This window comes from Euphorbia lathyris, chromosome 10 (assembly GCF_963576675.1).
Source record: "Euphorbia lathyris chromosome 10, ddEupLath1.1, whole genome shotgun sequence".
NCBI classification, from domain to species: domain Eukaryota; kingdom Viridiplantae; phylum Streptophyta; class Magnoliopsida; order Malpighiales; family Euphorbiaceae; genus Euphorbia; species Euphorbia lathyris.
In genome coordinates this window covers 27,340,465-27,358,740 of record NC_088919.1, presented here as the reverse complement: position 1 = coordinate 27,358,740, position 18,276 = coordinate 27,340,465, and positions in this window count along the sequence as shown.

The following is an 18,276-nucleotide window of genomic DNA, read 5'->3' as shown; positions in this document are numbered from 1 at the left end:
TCCTGAGCCTCTTCCACAGCTGTCTTCTTAGCTTGCCAGCTCTTGGGTAGACTTCTCAAGATTTTCTTCACTTGCTCTTCTTTTGTGAAGTTCTTGCCGAGTCTCTTCAGCTCATTTATAATGTTGGTGAATCTTGCGTTCATTTCAGATATGTCTTCATTGTCATTCATCTCGAACAGCTCGTATAATCTCATGTGTTGGTTCACCTTTGATTCCTTGACCTTGCTGGTACCTTCATAGGCCACTTCCAGCTTCTTCCATATTTCCTGTGCTGACTCGCAACCTGAAATTTTGTTGTACTCTGCAACATCTAACGCACAGTGAAACATATTGATAGCCGAAGCATTATTTTGTAATTTTCTAAGGTCGTCTTCTGACCACTCAGTTTCACTCTTAACAACTTTCTCGTTGTTGACCATTTTGTAAGGCACAAACGGGCCTTGAACTATTGCAGGCCATGCACTCATGTTTGTGGCTTGAATAAAGTTTTTCATCATGTTCTTCCAAAAAGTATAATTGGATCCGAAGAACAAGGGAGGCCAACTAATAGATAATCCCTCAGGGAGTATTTGTGTTGTTTGATTTCCAGGAAGGAAACGAGTGCTGTTCTCAGCCATTTACAGGGATCAGCTCAAGATAGTTTTATCTTTGAGTAGTGAGCTACTGAGCTCTGATACCACTTATTGGTCCCGTGTAATTAGTTCCAAGGGGGGAGGGGGGTTAGGAACTAATGTAGCTTTTTCGCTCAATTATGCTGACTTAATCAATTCTTTAAATTACTTAACTCAGTTTTGGTCAGCACAGCCGAGAGAGACGTAAGACAGCTTTAGTCAGAGGCTGACTGGAACCGTTTTACTTTTGAGTTGGGAATTACTCCCTCCATTCTCAAATAAGTGTCGTTTTAGAGTTTTTCACACAAATTAAGAAACACAATTAATATGCACTTAAATTAATAAATTTACATGGATTAACTAAATAAAAATTCTCTCTCCTATAATGGTTGGAGAAAAAACTTTGAAAGCTTAAAAAACACATAAATCAAGACAAAATTTAAATGCTTAGACCAAAAAACTATACTAAATTTTATTGAAAAACGAAAACGACACTTAAAAAAGAACAAAAACAATTATCTAAAACGACACTTATTTGAGAATGGAGGGAGTAACACTTAGGTCAGCTTCCAACTCAGCACTCTGATTACTCAGTGTCAGCTTATACAATTTATATCCTGAGTAATTTAAGCAAGCAACACATACATATATATTGAGAGAAAGAGTTAGAAATTACTCAGCAGACTTATCCTGGTTCGGCCTCACCGCCTACGTCCAGTCCCCATAATCCTTCCGGGCTTTTTCAATCCAATACTGAGCTCTTTAAAGGTAGAGCACAAACCGTTTACAAAGCAGTTGAGTATGCAAGAGTACCGTCCTCTATTCGTCTACTCAACTCCACTAAGCCTTATAACCAAACACTTAGGTTTTCTCTACCGCTGAGTACTAAAACCGAGTACTCAACACCACTCTCTCAATCTTTTACAATTGATACAGATCTTGTTCTTTCTAGATGAAGAACACTTTAGATGAATACAAATTCAATCTAGACTTTTACACAGAAATAGGAATTGGGTGTAAGTATTTGCTTTTTCTTGTTTGTATGTGCTTGTATGTATGCTTTTCTCTTTTGTACTTCGGCAAAGGATCCAAGTGAAGAACTTGTCCTTTTATAGTGAATTCTAAGGCTTCAATCATTTAAATTCGGATGTATCCGTTGAATTCAAACGGTCTTCTTGCGTCATTCACTGGTCAACATACAGTTTTGCAGGCCAATCCTGTCGTCTGAATTTAGCAGGCGTCAGGCTTGTCTTCTTCCGCTAGGTTCGTCCTCTAGCGCCAGTTTCGTCTTTTAGCCAAAGGCCAGTTGACCCATGCGTCTCGAAACTGTCTCCTTGCGTAATTCCAAAGCTTCTGTATTGGCGCAGACTCATGTCAGATCTTGTCTTTTAGTAAACGGATCATTCGCGCTGTCCTGACGAATAATCAGCTTGACTCTAATAGACGTTTCCTTCGATCTTTGTCTCTGGCGAGGCTGAGTCACATTCTACTCAGCTTCTTCGGTCAGCTTCGTCTTGAAGCGTTTGTTCTGAAGAAGACTTTTCTTCTATGATGCTGAGTCGTTGTTCTACTCAGCTTTGTGCCTCATGCTGACTTCATTCTGTCGTACTTTTTATTTCTGTTCTCATTTATAATTATACTCAACATTGAACAAACACATTAGTACAATTAAATCAAAGCACTTAAATTTAATTGTCTTAATCATGGATTAACTTAAATAATTTTATCAAATCAAAATCATGTGGAAAGGTGTTTCAACAATTACAACCCCCCTCCGGGTTCATTTTTAATGTTGCCCAACCATAACATAGGTGAAAAAACCCGGATGAACATGCAAACTCGAGGTGACTTTGAGTAAGTACAAAGAAGAGCGTATAAACACCAACCCACCAAAGATTGAGCATTAAGAGTGAAATCCCTTGGTGAGGTACAATCGAGTTCTCAAAAGATAATCAATCCCCGTTAATATTGCCTATTAAGTTTTGTCATGGAGGTTTCAAATAAGTTTGGACACTCATTCGCTTGCGCAAGTACTTATCGAAAACTTTTCGTAAAACCTTAGTGTTGAAATCACGCACTTGGTTAAACCAACCGGAGGTTTGTTTCTTAATTGTCTCAATCCCTTGTCTTTCGACTTTCTTTACTTGAGGACAAGTAAAACTTTAAAGTCCGAGGAGGTTGATAGGGACGTTTTGTCCCTATCTTTTGGCGTGATTTACGGTTTAATTTTGAGCTAATAACTAAGTTTGATTACAAAAATAGTGTGTTTTAAAATAAATAATAAAATAAAAATAAATTTCATGTTTTCAGTTAATTTCCTTTATTTGTGATTAATTTCAGAAAATTAAAATGTCAAGCTAATTCGGTTCTCAAGGGTCGTATTTTGCAGGTACAAGTTAGAAAATAAACAAGTGATGATTCAACAGACACGCGGGGCGTGGAAGGATACACGCGGTACGTAGGACAATGCCCCCTGGATCACGGCAGTCAACCATGCATTCCCATATGGTCAACACCTACCATGCGGGGCGTAAAACATGGTACGCGAGGCGTACAAGGTGTGAATCAAGGACTAAAGTTCCAGGAGCTCATCCACGCGGGGCGTCCCTAGACATATGCGGGGCGTGCAACGCATAATCCAGTAACAAAAGTTCCAGGAGCTCAACCACGCGGGGCGTACTCCGGTCTATGCAGGGCGTGGATGAGTCAACAGCTCTGAAATCGATCCACGCGTGAAGAAATTATCAACAGAATGGGCTAAAATGGCAGACACGCGGGGCGTGCCATGTGAAACCTGCACAAACAATGTGAATTCTTACTTGTAACTTGTGTATTTACGATTTTACCCCGGAACTTGATGTGTATAAATAAGAGTGATTAGCACTCATTTCCTCATTCATATTTTGTGTAATAAAACTCTACCACCTTGAGAGCTTGTACATTCATTCCGTCACTCCGTCAAAGTCACGTTCGATCCGTATCCACCAAGCTCGAAAGTTCCACCTCCAAGTCCTATGAGATGGCTTTGAGCCCGGTTAGCTAGTCCTAAGGGCCGATTCTTCTTCCCTTTTACTTGTTAACTAGCTTGTACTCTTCCTATGTACTAGGCTTGGTTGTATTCCGCATTTATACGTGAAGGAAAATAGACAAGCCTAGGTGCAGCGGAATAATAAAATTTTATCTAGTTTATCTATTTCCCTTTTCCAAGATCTGTTAATTGTTATTTCATGTAAAGAGGGATAGAATGAAATACCTTTTCTGAAGAACTATCTACAGTTGCAAACGAAGTGCCCACAACTCTTAATCTGTGTATCACGAACAACAAAAGAAACAACACAGAAAAGAATAACTAATCAGTAATCAACCTTAATAATAGCAATCGCAATGATTGCCTCTAACAGAAATCGATACGAGATCAAAGAGAGAGTAAGAAAGATTGTAATTAGACGAGACGAAGACGGAACGGTTCCTCCTCCGTTCTTATTGTGTTGGACGCAATATGTAGGCTAGGGAGTCTATTTATAGACTTCTCAAAATCCTAATCCTAGTTGTGTTAAGTAATTAATTAATTAGAATCTTATTCGGAATAGGATTACTAGTTAGATAATTAAATAAACACTTTATTATTATCTAAATAATAACTAATTATATCTAGATAATATTATTAATCAAATTAATAATTTAATTATTGTTAGGGATAATTAATTAGAGTTTCAATCACATAAAAACTTCTAATTAATATTACCAGATAATCCTTTAATTTAATTCACAACCATAATCTAATTATAATTATTAATCAAATTAATTTATCCCTAATTAATCTACAAATTTCGGTCCATATATAGTGTCTCACTAATTACATTTTCGTCCTCCGATTCCAAGTCCCATATGCGACCCATTAGGTTCTTTATTGCCACTAGCCGTATATATCCTTTGAAATTATTCATCACGATTAATTCCAACATATATATAACGGAATACCGTCGCGAGCTGTTACTAGCAGAACCTATGATATTCCCCTAGAGCAATTAAGAAGTCAGGTTGATAACTGACGTTAACCTTTCTGCATTAGGTACAGTATAATACGATCCTTCATCAACTATATCTTGTCGGTCAATTCCTTATAACCATGGAACGTGTCAAGGTTACATATAACGAAGAGTCCGGTTTTACTTATACTGGTTGAATTCACTCTAAAAAGATAAGTTAAGTGAAATGTTCATTTCTACTCTTGACTCTATCACCTTGCAAGAATTTCAGTCAATTCACCATAAGCGGCCATTTGGATATATCTCCCACTTTTCGGGAGTGATGAATGCTCAATCTGACATTAACTATTCTGCAATTACTTTGTGTGATACCCAACCCTGCTCTCACACACCCCAGGCTCTCACCTGTTGGATCGTGCTCGCACAGAATCAAAGTACCAAACTCCATAATCCAGAATCACTAATTAACGAATGTTTGAGTCTGAGGATTAGTTATACCTACTAATACCAATAAGATGAACAGTTGACACATTAGATAAATCAATCCATACTGTTATCTCAAGTCGGGTCCCAACCCTAATGAACTCCTTCACCAGATCCATGTAACTGTCTAGATATCTAAATATCTAAAGCTTGTGAGATCATCTTTCTGTCTCGACAGAAAACATTGTTACATGCAAGTCTCAACAGTGATATGCCAACCCCTATAACATATTACTTGACTTGGGTTGATTTTAAGTTTATTGATCTTATTATAAAGTATAGTCTCACTCCATGCTAGTATGAACACTTTATAATTACTTAAACAAACTTATGATTACTTTCTTTATGAAAGATTTGTGCCTTTATATATAGTTATATTTTATGTTATATATCTGATTAAACAAATGATTAAATAAACAATTTATTCATTAATGTTTATATCCTAAGACAATTGTCTTTAGGACACTAAACTCCAACATTCTCCCACTTGGACTAAAGCCAATTGTTTCTGAAAACATTCCCATAAGCGTTCGCATGATGATCATGAACCTTTTGGGGTAAGGCATTCTTTAAATGGATCTATAATATTGTGCCTTGGTGGGCACTCTTTTAATTCTCACATCTACTCTTGTTGTTATCTCTCGGAAGAGATAGTAACGACTGAGGTAGTGTTTGGACGTATTATGAGACTGCGTGCCCTTAGCAAGAGCAACAACCCTATTGTTAATCTCATTAACAATGTCAGGTACCACGCCTAGTTCATTAATGAACTTGCATTCCAAACTTCCTTTTAGCTGCTTCTGAAGCTGCTACATATATACTCTGATTTAATTTACTGGCTCGGTCACGATTTCTTGCTCGGAACTATTCCAGCTAACCGTACCTCTTTCAGAATAAACTTGTATTCTGCAAGATCATCTTTTATCTGTTTGATGACTTGTATCTGAAAGTCTCTAGCTTTCAAATTTCATCTCCGTATACCCGGAACATATCTTCAGTCATTTTAAGTACTTAAGAATGTTCTTGACAACAATCCAGTGACTATCACTCAGATTGACCTATTATCGACTTTGTCATGCTTAAAGCAAAAGTGATGTTAGGTCTAGTGCAAAATGCTTTGAACACTTTGTCAACGTATTTAGACTGGGAGGGGTCAAGCAGTCTTCTCAATCTATCTCCATAGATCTTAATCCTTAAGATGTAAGCTGCTTCTCCTAAGTCTATTATGGAGAATTTTATCCGATAACCAAAATTTTCACCGATTGCAGTATAGCTACGTCGTTCCCATTAGTAGAATATCATCGATATATAATACTAAGTAAACGACCAAGCTCCCACTAGTTTACATGTAAAGGCTCATACGAGCTCCCACTAGCTTACGTGTATAGGTTTACAAGAGCCTTCTCATAAGTCGTGTAGGTTCATCGTCTAACATGTGAACCTCTTCGTCGTCTCCTACTAGAAATCCAAATCTCTTTGGGATTTCATGGGCTCCCACTAGAAATCCAAATCTCTTTAGGATTTGATGAACTCGACCAGACCTATGAGTTAGTAATGTCACCAGTGTCTCGTCTTGTGAGACAGATTCGGGTTCCACCATCGCTTCCGCTATTTCAGCCAATCCTTCTTCTTGAACTTCTTCAAGTTCCATCACGCTTTCTACTTGTGTTTCTAGAAGAAACTCTTTTCTATAAATACAACGTGTTTGGATACTATTACTTTCGATCATCCGAATGATAGAAGTAATATCCTACTGTTTCTTTCGGAATTCCAATGAAGAAATATTTATCAGATTTAGGGTCTAACTTAATCTGATGCCATGTATTTAACATGTGCTGAATAACCTTAAATTCTCATGAAAGAGAAACTGGGTTTCTTTTCCAATGAACAATTCAAATGGAATAGAACTTGGCGGTTTTGTGGATACTCGGTTCAAGGTAAATAAGGCGGTTTCTAGGGCATAGCCTTAGAACATCTTTGGAAGAGTGGTTGTGCTCATCATGGACCGTACTATATCTAATAGAGTACAATTTCTCCTTTCAGATACATCGTGGTGTATACGGAGGAGTCCATTATGAGCGAATCCTATATTCAATTTAGATAATTTAGGAAATCATTTGAAAGATATTCTCTGCCTCGATCTAATCGAAGTACTTTAATATTCTTTCTTGTTTGTTTTTCTTACTTCATTCGTGAAGCATTTGAACTTTCTCAAAATCTTCTAGCTTATGCTTCATCAAGCATATGAATCAATATCTGGTATGATCATCTTGTGAAGCTAATGAAGTGACTGAACCTTTCTCTTGCTTGTGTTGACATATGACTACATACATCTGAATGTACTAGTCTTAGAGTGTCTGATACACATTCTCCTTTATTGCTAAAGGATGTCTTTGTCATCTTTCTTTTAAACAAGACTTACATGTGTTCATTGATTCAAAATCAACTGAGTCCATAAGCCCATCTTGATGCAGCTTAAACATGTGTTTCTCGTTTATATGGCCTAGGTGACATTCCCACAAGTAGGTTGAATTATCTATCTTTTAATTCCAAATGTAAAAGCACCATCCCTGACCTTTCTTCTAGAGAAAGTCTAAGTACTTCTTACAGTTCTTCTTCCAATTCCCTTCTTTACCATATTGGTGGCATTCCCTTCTTGCTTTTATTGACTTGGGTTTAATGCATTTGTTCTTCTTGGAATCTTTAGAATTGGGAAACTTCCTTTTCTCTCGTGAGATCCCTCAATAACAAGTGCTAACATCACTTTCTTAAGATTTGGGCTCAACTGACTTGAGCATATTCAAGAGCTCTTCTAAAGAGGTCTCTGAGTTTATTCATCTGACAGTTCGAGATGAACTTATGAATAAATCTCTGGGAGGGATTGTAGAACTAAGTCGACACTTAATTCATTATCCATCACAAATCTAATACTAGAAAGCTTTGGTGATGTAGTCAATCATCTTGACATAAAGTGTCACAACAGAAGAACCTTCTTGCATCTTGGAGCGAAACAATCATCGCTATCTCATAGCTTTCGCATTTGAGTCTGTTTCTTATGTTGCCTTTGTAACTCTAGTGCCATAGCTGCAAGTATGATACATCCTGTACGTTCGTCATCTGATTGGTGCTTCCGGTAAACATCAATCTTCTTGACAGGAGCATCATTAACAAGGACATTGGGTATCGGCGTATCTTAATACATACCCAATCTTTTCGAACTTCAAAACAATTTTGACGATGAATATCAATGTATCTTAAGACATACCTAATCATTTCGAATCCTCAAAACAATTTTGAGTTTGCCAAAAACAGTTGGTGAATTTTGAACTATTCAATTTGTTATCGGTTAAAATATTACGTAGATCCATTTTAAATATGATGATTCAGAGTATTTATTTTAACTTGAGAGTGAGATAGAGTGACGGATGTTATTCATTTGTTTAATTCATTTACAATTTAAATACGTTAGTCTTTTATGTTTTTAAATTGCTCCCACTATTTTACCAAATTAATAACCCTCCATATTAATCCGAAGGATATTCACAAACCCTTTAGTGAGCAAGGATCCTAACTCCTGAAATTTCACCTTGAGTTTGCTCAACAAGCTAGTTTCATTCATTAGGTAGATTCATGCAATCAATCACATCAACCATATGATTCCTATGTTATTGGGTTACTAACCACATTAGTAACTGATATTGTTTGCTATCAATCCCAACCATATTGCCCATTAGGTTATAACAACATGAGTTTGCTCATCCAATTATCATAATCTAATTTAAGTATTACCCCATATTCGTGAAAACGATTTTCGATAATTCAGGTGTTACCATAAGACCCCGAGCTTGAGTTTGCTCAACAACCCAAAGGCCCCTAGTACCGTCGGCTGAATTATAATATTAGAGAGGGGCAACCGATTTCAATGACTTGCTTATTTACTTAACTTTTAATTAGTGAGGGATTTTTATTTTAAGTCTCATAATCTAACCTAGTCTTGATTTGCTTTAGCATACATCAGACACATACAATTTACATTGGTAGTTATGGACATATCATCTAAATTATTCCGTTGAGCCAGAAATGGAATAAAGGTCACCCTAGGGTAAATACTAACTATTACATATTTATCCTTCAGGTCCTCCGTCTTTTCTTGGCGCCTTGATTTACAACAATATTTAATTTCTATACTACTTTAGAATATTTCAACTAATTTGAAGGGATTTAGGTGAGAAGAGAAATACAATAGAGAGTAGATAAGGCAGGACACGCAGGTCCTATTTTTAAAAATACCAAAAGACTAAATAGAGGGTCCAAATATGTCCATAACTCCAAACATGCAAAGACTCAATTAAATAAACTTAATTGGTTGATTACATAAACTATTTATGTAATATTTTAGTTAATCAAATTAACCCTTAAATTAATTTTATTATCAATTTAGTCCTTTACTTAACTTTTCTATCAAATTAACCTTTAATTAAATTTTGTATCATCTATATTTTATTCTAATTAAAATACATCAAATATAAACTTAATTAGACATTCAAAATATAACTATATAAAATATTAATTATTTGTGTTCAATTATTTTACCAAAATTATTTACCGTGTTTAATTCAACCGTATCCCATACAAATAATTAAACATCAAATAACTTTGCAAAATCAATTCCAAAACACAAAACTTTTAAGACGAGAGATTATTAAATTATTGTGTTTAACTATTTTACCGAAACTGTTTAGCGTGTTTATCCAATATATCGAATATAATTATTAAACACAAAACGGTTTGTAAAATCGAATTAAAACACACATAATTACCATATTCTTTTATTTTATTTTATTTTGGTAGAAACATGAAAGAAAACAAACCAACACCGAGACAAAAGCTAACCTGGGATCAGCCTAGGAAAGCTAACCCCAACTCTGTCCTCTAAAAGGAGAGAAGAAAGATAGATAGGAGGATCAGAAAGGGTGGAAACACCTAACATCCCCTCGTGCCCAGCCGCCGCCAAGCGATCCGCAATTCGATTTTGTTCTCTGTAGATGTGGCTGAACTCTAAGGACTCAAAGGAGGAGCTAAGACTTCTTATTGCTTTGATAAGGTTCTGGCTACTAAGACAAAAAGCATGATTATTAGAGATCATACTAATAGCCTCTATATTATCAGACTCCACAGCAAGCCTTTTAATACCCAGATTTCTGGCAAGCTTGACTCCAGAAAGAATACCCCAAAGTTCCGCTGAAAAGGATGAGCCTAAACCCAGGTTATGGGTGAATCCAAACAACCAGGCACCTCCCGCGTCCCTGAGCACGCCTCCAACCGCGATCTTTCCATTGTTGAGACAGGAGCCATCCGTGTTCAACTTAACCACCCCATCCTTCGGCCTACACCACCCAACGAGTTGAACCTCTTTATTCTGGGTAGAATTGGCAAGGGGGTCCCCTTTGAAGCTCCCCGTAATGGTAAGGAGCTTTTTAGAGAAGAACTCGGGTAAATTCTGAATAAAAACAGTCTTCTCACCAAAGATCTCCTCGTTTCTCCACTTCCAAAGGTGGTGGCAGATAATAGCAAATAAAATGTCTCCCTGCTCCATGCTAGCCATTAACCTACCTTTAACCCCATTGGAGAACCAGTCATTCTCAGGGTAGGCAAAGAAGGAGGGGAGAATGTGGTGCGGAAGAACTTTCTGCCAAACCTTGTTACTCTTAGGGCAGTCCCTAAGTGCATGGCACAAAGATTCAACTTGGCCTCTGCATCTACTGCAAGCACCTGAATCCGCCAAATGACGTCTATGTCTATCCGAATTAGTCAGCAACCTGTCCTTGACTCCAAGCCACAAGAAGCTCCTCATTCGGTAAAGGATTTTCAGAGCCCAAATGGATTTCCAAGTGTCCGAAAGATGGTCGGATCTGTCAAGAGTAAAAGCTTCAAAGGCAGACTTGCAAGAGTAAGCTCCATTTTTTGTCAGGGCCCAGCAATGCCTATCCTTGTCCTCCTCAAGGTTACTAATCTTCACTCCCCTGATTCTGAGGAGAGAATCAAGGCTCAAGAAGGAATCAAACATAGACCAAATCCAGTCCCCATCAGAGTCCACCACATCGGCAATCCTCCAGTTGCGGAAATTGCTAGGCGGGGGAGAGCAGCAAACCTCTATAAGAGGTTTATCTCCGATCCAGGTGTAATACCAGAAGCTTATGGACTTACCATTACCCACCTCCAAGCCAACCCCCGTGCAGAACTCAGCAAACACAGTACTGAGCCCTTTCCAAAGGAAAGAACAATTGCCAATCCTCTCTTTAGGGCCCCCAAAAATTTTGTCCTTTCGATACTTGCCACAAAGCAATCGAACCCAAAGAGAAGAAGGGTTCTGCCACATTCTCCAGAGGAGCTTCATCAACAAGACCTTATTGTTATCTTTAGCTTGTCTGATGCCAAGACCCCCCCTGCTTTTAGGCTGGCAGACCTCCTTCCAAGGGACTAGGTGAATCTTCCTACCCTCTCCAGACTCACCCCAAAGAAAACGCCGGTTGATTTTATCAAGCTCATTGAGAACCGGCTCAGGCAACTTACATGCTTGCATGATATGATTGGGAGCTGCGCAGTTGATAGACTGAATTAAGGTTAGACGGCCAGCCAAGGAAAGAGAATTGGCCTTCCAACTAGCACACAACCTATTAGTTTTGTCCAGAGTCTCCTTAAAGGAGGCTTTGGAAACTCTGTCACTATGAAGGGGGATCCCAAGATACTTTCCCAAGGATTGGGTAAGAGGGATACCCGAAAGATCGCTAAGCTTATTACAGAGGCTTCTATCCATGTTCTTAGAGCAAAGCATCCGGGACTTGTGGACATTGATCTTCTGGCCAGAAGCAACGCAAAAGCACTCCATGATATTCATGACCACACCAATTTGCTCCTCATTCCCTTCCACAAAGATCATCACATCGTCAGCGAAGAACAAGTGGGAAATAGGAGGGCAAAATCTGTTAATGGACACAGGATGGAGACTCCCCTTATTCACAGCTTCTTGAATTAGGTGAGCCAGCCTTTCCATTGCTATCACAAAAAGGAAAGGGCTCATAGGATCTCCTTGACGGATACCCCTAGAAGGAGAAAACTCATCAGACATATCTCCATTGATCAGAACCTGGAAAACAGGAGAAGACACGCAACCTTCAATCAAACTCCTCCAGTTCTCAGGAATACCAGCTTTACTTAAGCTATCCAAAAGAAAGCTCCAGTTTAAACGATCATAAGCTTTCTCCAGATCAAGCTTGAGAGTCACGATCCCTTTCTTACCCTTCCTCATTTTCATGGAATGGACCATCTCCTGGGCAATTACCACATTGTCCATCATTTGCCTACCAGGAACAAAGCTACCTTGATTTTGGCTAATTACACATCTCCTGGGCAATTACCATATTCTTTTATTAATTATAACAATTATGTATTAATAAACTTATATGGGCTGATTCATTGTTCCTAAATTTCAATTTTGTATCAATGAAATAGTTCGTCTAATTAACTGTATCAAATAACTTTAATTAGACAACTCAATTCAATTTATACAATTTTTAAATAGACAACGATTAAATCATGTGGATTAATTAATTCTATATATATTGATTTTAGTTTTCTCAAAAACAAAAACTTTTAGAAAATTAAAACAGAAAATAAATGTGACGGGGACGAAAAATGGGCTCGTCCCCGTGCGGATCATATCCGCAACGTTAGGCGGCATTGCTGCCAAAGAACAGCAATTGCCGCCTAAAATAAATAAGAGTTGGAGTCCAACTCTTTTAAAGAGTTGGACCCAACTCTGTATTCTAATTCGGGTAAATTTCATCAATGGTGTACAGCCTTTACCCTATTTCACACTTTGGTATAGAACCTTCAATTTGTCTCACTAATATGTACGAACTTATATGTGACCTCCCACTTTCGTGTACAGCAGGTAAAAATGACTTGTTTGTCCAGTCAAAAAGTCAAAAATTGACTCATCTAATATGAAATTACTTTTATACCCTTCTTCTTCATTTCACTTTTTTCTTATTTCCAACTCTATCTTTCTCTCTCTAAAACCAACATCACTTTTCTTAATATCTTTCCCTTTCTCCCTCTAACTCCTCTCTCTCTCTCTCTTCGTTCCATGTTCTGCAAAAAGCTCTCCTTCTAATTCTCCAAAGTTACCAGAACAAAATAAATACCAAGGAATGAAAAGATTACCGGAACAAAATAATAACCTAAAAACTACACATGCTAAGATAGTATTTTGAAATAAAATATTTGCAATGCCAAATAAAAATCTAACTGCTGCAAAACAAAGATGAAATTATAGTAGAAAATAGAAAATTGGACCAAGTTTGAAGCTAAGGTATGGCATCATATTCAAAATGCAGAAAAGAAAAGCCAAGAGTCAAAAAATTTGCTATCACACAGCACAACACCTTTGCCCTTCTTCTTCTAAAGCTTCTTCATATAGAATTCTGATTCCTTACCTTCTAATATGTACCCATCAGCTCTGCCACATTATCCTGGACGAGATGAGATGCAGGCCATCAATCTACCATCGCCAAACTGCTCTTCGATATGAGCATCCAGCTTACGATCTTTTTGGCGTTTCTCAAGCTTCCTGGTGACATGATTGCTCTTCTTAGTTTCCTCTACTAGACAACAGCAACAGCAGTTTATTGAATTTTCATTTTTAGATTAAGGCATGCTTCAGTTTATTGACTCCAAACTACCAAAAAAAGTTTATTATCTTTATCAATATCCAGCTTAAACATCCATTTTGTTCGTTTCATTACTATTTCTTAAAAAATGATGATAGTAAGAAATCATATCTGGTTGATTTTAGATAGCAACTAAAATTTACTTTCAGTTAGTATTGATAAAATTTGTTTAAATTTGGGGAAATAGTGATAGAGAATATGATCGCTGCTTCAATTAGTCACATCGAATTTGTTATGCCTTTTGTTTTTTAATTTTTAACTAGTTAGGAGAGTTTGCTTTTTACAGGAATAAGAAAATGCAGTCACTGAATTGAAAATGGGGAAGTAATAGTTGAGGATGAAGGAGGTGATACACGCGCCGTCACCGTTCCAGCAGAAACTTACTTGTGAGTTTCCTTTCTTATAATAGCTTTAAACACAATCAGAGAGAGAGAGAGAGAGAGAGAGAGAGAGAGAGAGAGAGAGAGAGAGAGAGAGAGAGAGAGAGAGAGAGAGAGAGAGAGAGAGAGAGAGAGAGAGAGAGAGAGAGAGAGAGAGAGAGAGAGAGAGAGAGAGAGAGAGAGAGAGAGAGAGAGAGAGAGAAGAAGATGAAGGAATAAGAGTAAAAAAGAGAAATAGATAAAATTATTTTTTTTATAATTTATAGGTCCCATTTTTATTAATGAATATGATAAAAAAAATGTTGATTTAGCACGTTGACTGGTCAAATAGGTCATTTTTACCTATTGTACACTAAAATGAGAGGTCGCATATAAGTTCGTACACATTAGTGAGACAAATTGAAAGTTATACATCAAAGTGTGAAATGATGTAAAGGTTGTACATCATTAATGAAATTTACTCGTTCTAACTCGCACAATAGCTTTTAGCTGTTGTGCGAATTACAATTATAAAACATTTTTTTTAATTCTTTAAATAAAACTTTTAACTAAATCAAATTAACTTTTCGATTAATTATATTTAGACTAAAACATTTTTAATTTAAAACTTTTATATAATATATAAACTGATTTATAATTATATAACATTTTCCAAATATATTCCTAATTAATCGATTCTAACTATTTCACTTAAATCGTTTAATAAAATCAAATTTTTCAAAGATTAATCTAATTAACTCTTTCAACGATTCAAACGGTTAAAACCCTTAATCCACAAAACACGTATATCACATATACAAACATCGTTTTAATCAACCGTTTAATTCTACAAACCCCTTTGTTAATTAACCGAATCATAAAACATCTTAATCTCATCTTAACCATTTATCTTTAGATTAATTAACTAAATCAAATTTATTAATTAACCTAACAATAAATCTATTCAATCTGATTGAAAAACCCTTTTATTTACATATATGAAATAACATATTAATATAGGCTCTGATACCAATGAAGGAAAATAGACAAGCCTAGGCGCAGTGGAATAATAAAATTTTATCTATTTTATCTGTTTCCCTTTTCCAAGATCTGTTAATTGTTATTTCATATAAAGAGGGATAGAATGAAATACCTTTTCTGAAGAACTATCTATAGTTGCAAACGAAGTGCCCACAACTCTTAATCCATGTATCACGAACAACAAAATAAACAACACATCAAAGAATAACTAATCAGTAATCAACCTTAATAATAGCAATCGCAATTATTGCCTCTAACAGAAATCGATACGAGATCAAAGAGAGAGTAAGAAAGAATGTAATTAGCCGAGACGAAGACGGAACGGTTCCTCCTCCTTTCTTATTGTGTTGGGCGAAATATGTAGCCTAGGGAGTCTATTTATAGACTTCTCAAAACCCTAATCCTAGTTGTGTTAGGTAATTAATTAATTAGAATCTTATTCGGAATAGGATTACTAATTAGATAATTAAATAAACACTTTATTATTATCTAAATAATAACTAATTATATCTAGATAATATTATTAATCAAATTATTAATTTAATTATTGTTAGGGATAATTAATTAGAGTTTCAATCACATAAAAACTTCTAATTAATATTATCAGATAATCTTTTAATTTAATTCACAACCATAATCAAATTATAATTATTAATCAAATTAACTTATCCCTAATTAATCTACAAATTTCGGCCCATATATAGTGTCTCACTAATTACATTTTCGTCCTCCGATTCCAAGTCCCATATGCGACCCATTAGGTTCTTTATTGCCACTAGCCATATATATCCTTTGAAATTATTCGTCACGATTAATTCCAACATATATATAACGGAATACCGTCGCGAGCTGTTACTAGCAGAAGAGTCCGGTTTTACTTGTCGGTCAATTCCTTATAACCATGGAACGTGTCAAGGTCACATATAACGAAGAGTCCGGTTTGACTTGTACAGGTTGAATTCACTCTGAAAAGATAAGTTAAGTGAAATGTTCATTTCTACTCTTAACTCTATCACCTTGCAAGGATTTCAGCCAATTCACCACAAGCGGCCATTTGGATATATCTCCCACTTATCGGGAGTGACGAATGCTCAATCTGACATTAACTATTCTGCAATTACTTTGTGTGATACCCAACCCTGCTCTCACACACCCCATGCTCTCACTTGTTGGATCGTGCTCGCACAGAATCAAAGTACCAGACTCCATAATCCAGAATCACTAATTAACGAATGTTTGAGTCTGAGGATTAGTTATACCTACTAATACCAATGAGATGAACAGTTGACACATTAGATAAATCAATCCATACTGTTATCTCAAGTCGGGTCCCAATCCTAATGAACTCCTTCACCGGATCCATGTAACTGTCTAGATATCTAAATATCTAAAGCTTGTGAGATCAGCTTTCTGCTCGACAGAAAACATTGTTACATGCAAGTCTCAACAGTGATATGTCAACCCCTATAACATATTACTTGACTTGGGTTGATTTTAAGTTTATTGATCTTATTATAAAGTATAGTCTCACTTCATGCTTGTATGAACACTTTATAATTACTTAAACAAACTTAGGATTACTTTCTTTATGAAAGATTTGTGCCTTTATATATAGTTATATTTTATGCTATATATCTGATTAAACAAATGATTAAATAAACAATTTATTCATTAATGTTTATATCCTAAGACAATTGTCTTTAGGACACTAAACTCCAACAATACGTTCCACATTTATAATATATGATTTACGATTTCATTTCCACTATAGGTGTTATTACTTATTGCTTGTTTTGATACTTATAATTGATTATCGTGTAGGTCGCTTACGAGCTCCGAAATCCACTAGGATTCACATAGGTGTTGCCTTACCGGAGTTGACAATCTGGAAACCGTAGGAATTGACAAGCCACAGAACTTACAGGCCCTAGTTTCTGATCCTAAGAATTAGAGTCGCCTTAAGAGGAAATCACGACCCTAGAACCTCACGGAGTTTTTCGGTCTATAGATAGTCGTCTTTGCAAGAGTAAAGTATTAATCGTATATGTTTTGAGTTAGTTATCATATGTTATAACTTATCATCACCCGTAACACTTCATTAAGAGTTTGAATTACACGAGTCTGTCTCACCATAGTTTGGGAGTAGGTTATAGTTGTCACCCAAACCAAACTAAAGTATCCATCGCTTAGATAACGTGTAAAACCGAGTAGTTTAATACTTGTAGATATAAATCTCGTGGATTCGATACCCGGTCTTAACCGGATTATTACTTGATATGACGGGGTACACTTGCCCCTACGTAGTAGCGTCTAGTAGAGTTCAAGCACACACACATAACATCTTACTTATTTCACCCACATATCACACATATTTTACCACTCTACCTAGATACTCATCAATAGGTAGAACTCTTTTAACCATGGATAAAGGTCATGGAGAGCTGTTAGATGAGTTTGTGTGATCACTGAAGGTTGTTCAAAAGTTTTTGGGTTGGTTTTCTTGGATTTGGGTTTCTGGCCCTCTGACAAATTCTCACTCTCGGGATTTTCAGCGTTTAAGTTTTGAAAAAGGGGAATTTCGGCTTCTTCAATAAAGTTTTCAGGGAGAAGTTGGGGTTTTTGTTAAAGGGGTTTATGGACTTTCTTAGTACCGTGTTTGGAGGAAGAGGCCATTTTTAAGAAATAAGTAAAAAAGCAAAGAAAAGTAAGGAAAAACTTACAGTTTGTCGAGGAGATAAAGATTGCAAAGGAGATTCAGAAGTAGACAACTCTTTTCTGAAAGTGACGACTTATAGAGATGGAAGAGTGAGAAGTCCAAAGGTTTTGCCTTGGGAATATAAACAAAATTAATTGCCATCATTACGAAACTTTTGACCGTTGCAATTATGATGCCCTACGTGTACACGTGTACACACGGAGAAAGCCTAAAGGCGTTTTTTAATCTTTTACGGGGGGGGACATCTGTTATAGTATTAATTCGTTCGGGCTCATAACAAGTGGATCCACTATGAATTATGAAGCTCATGTGAACTTGGGCCAGCATAAAGAGGAATGAAGGAGC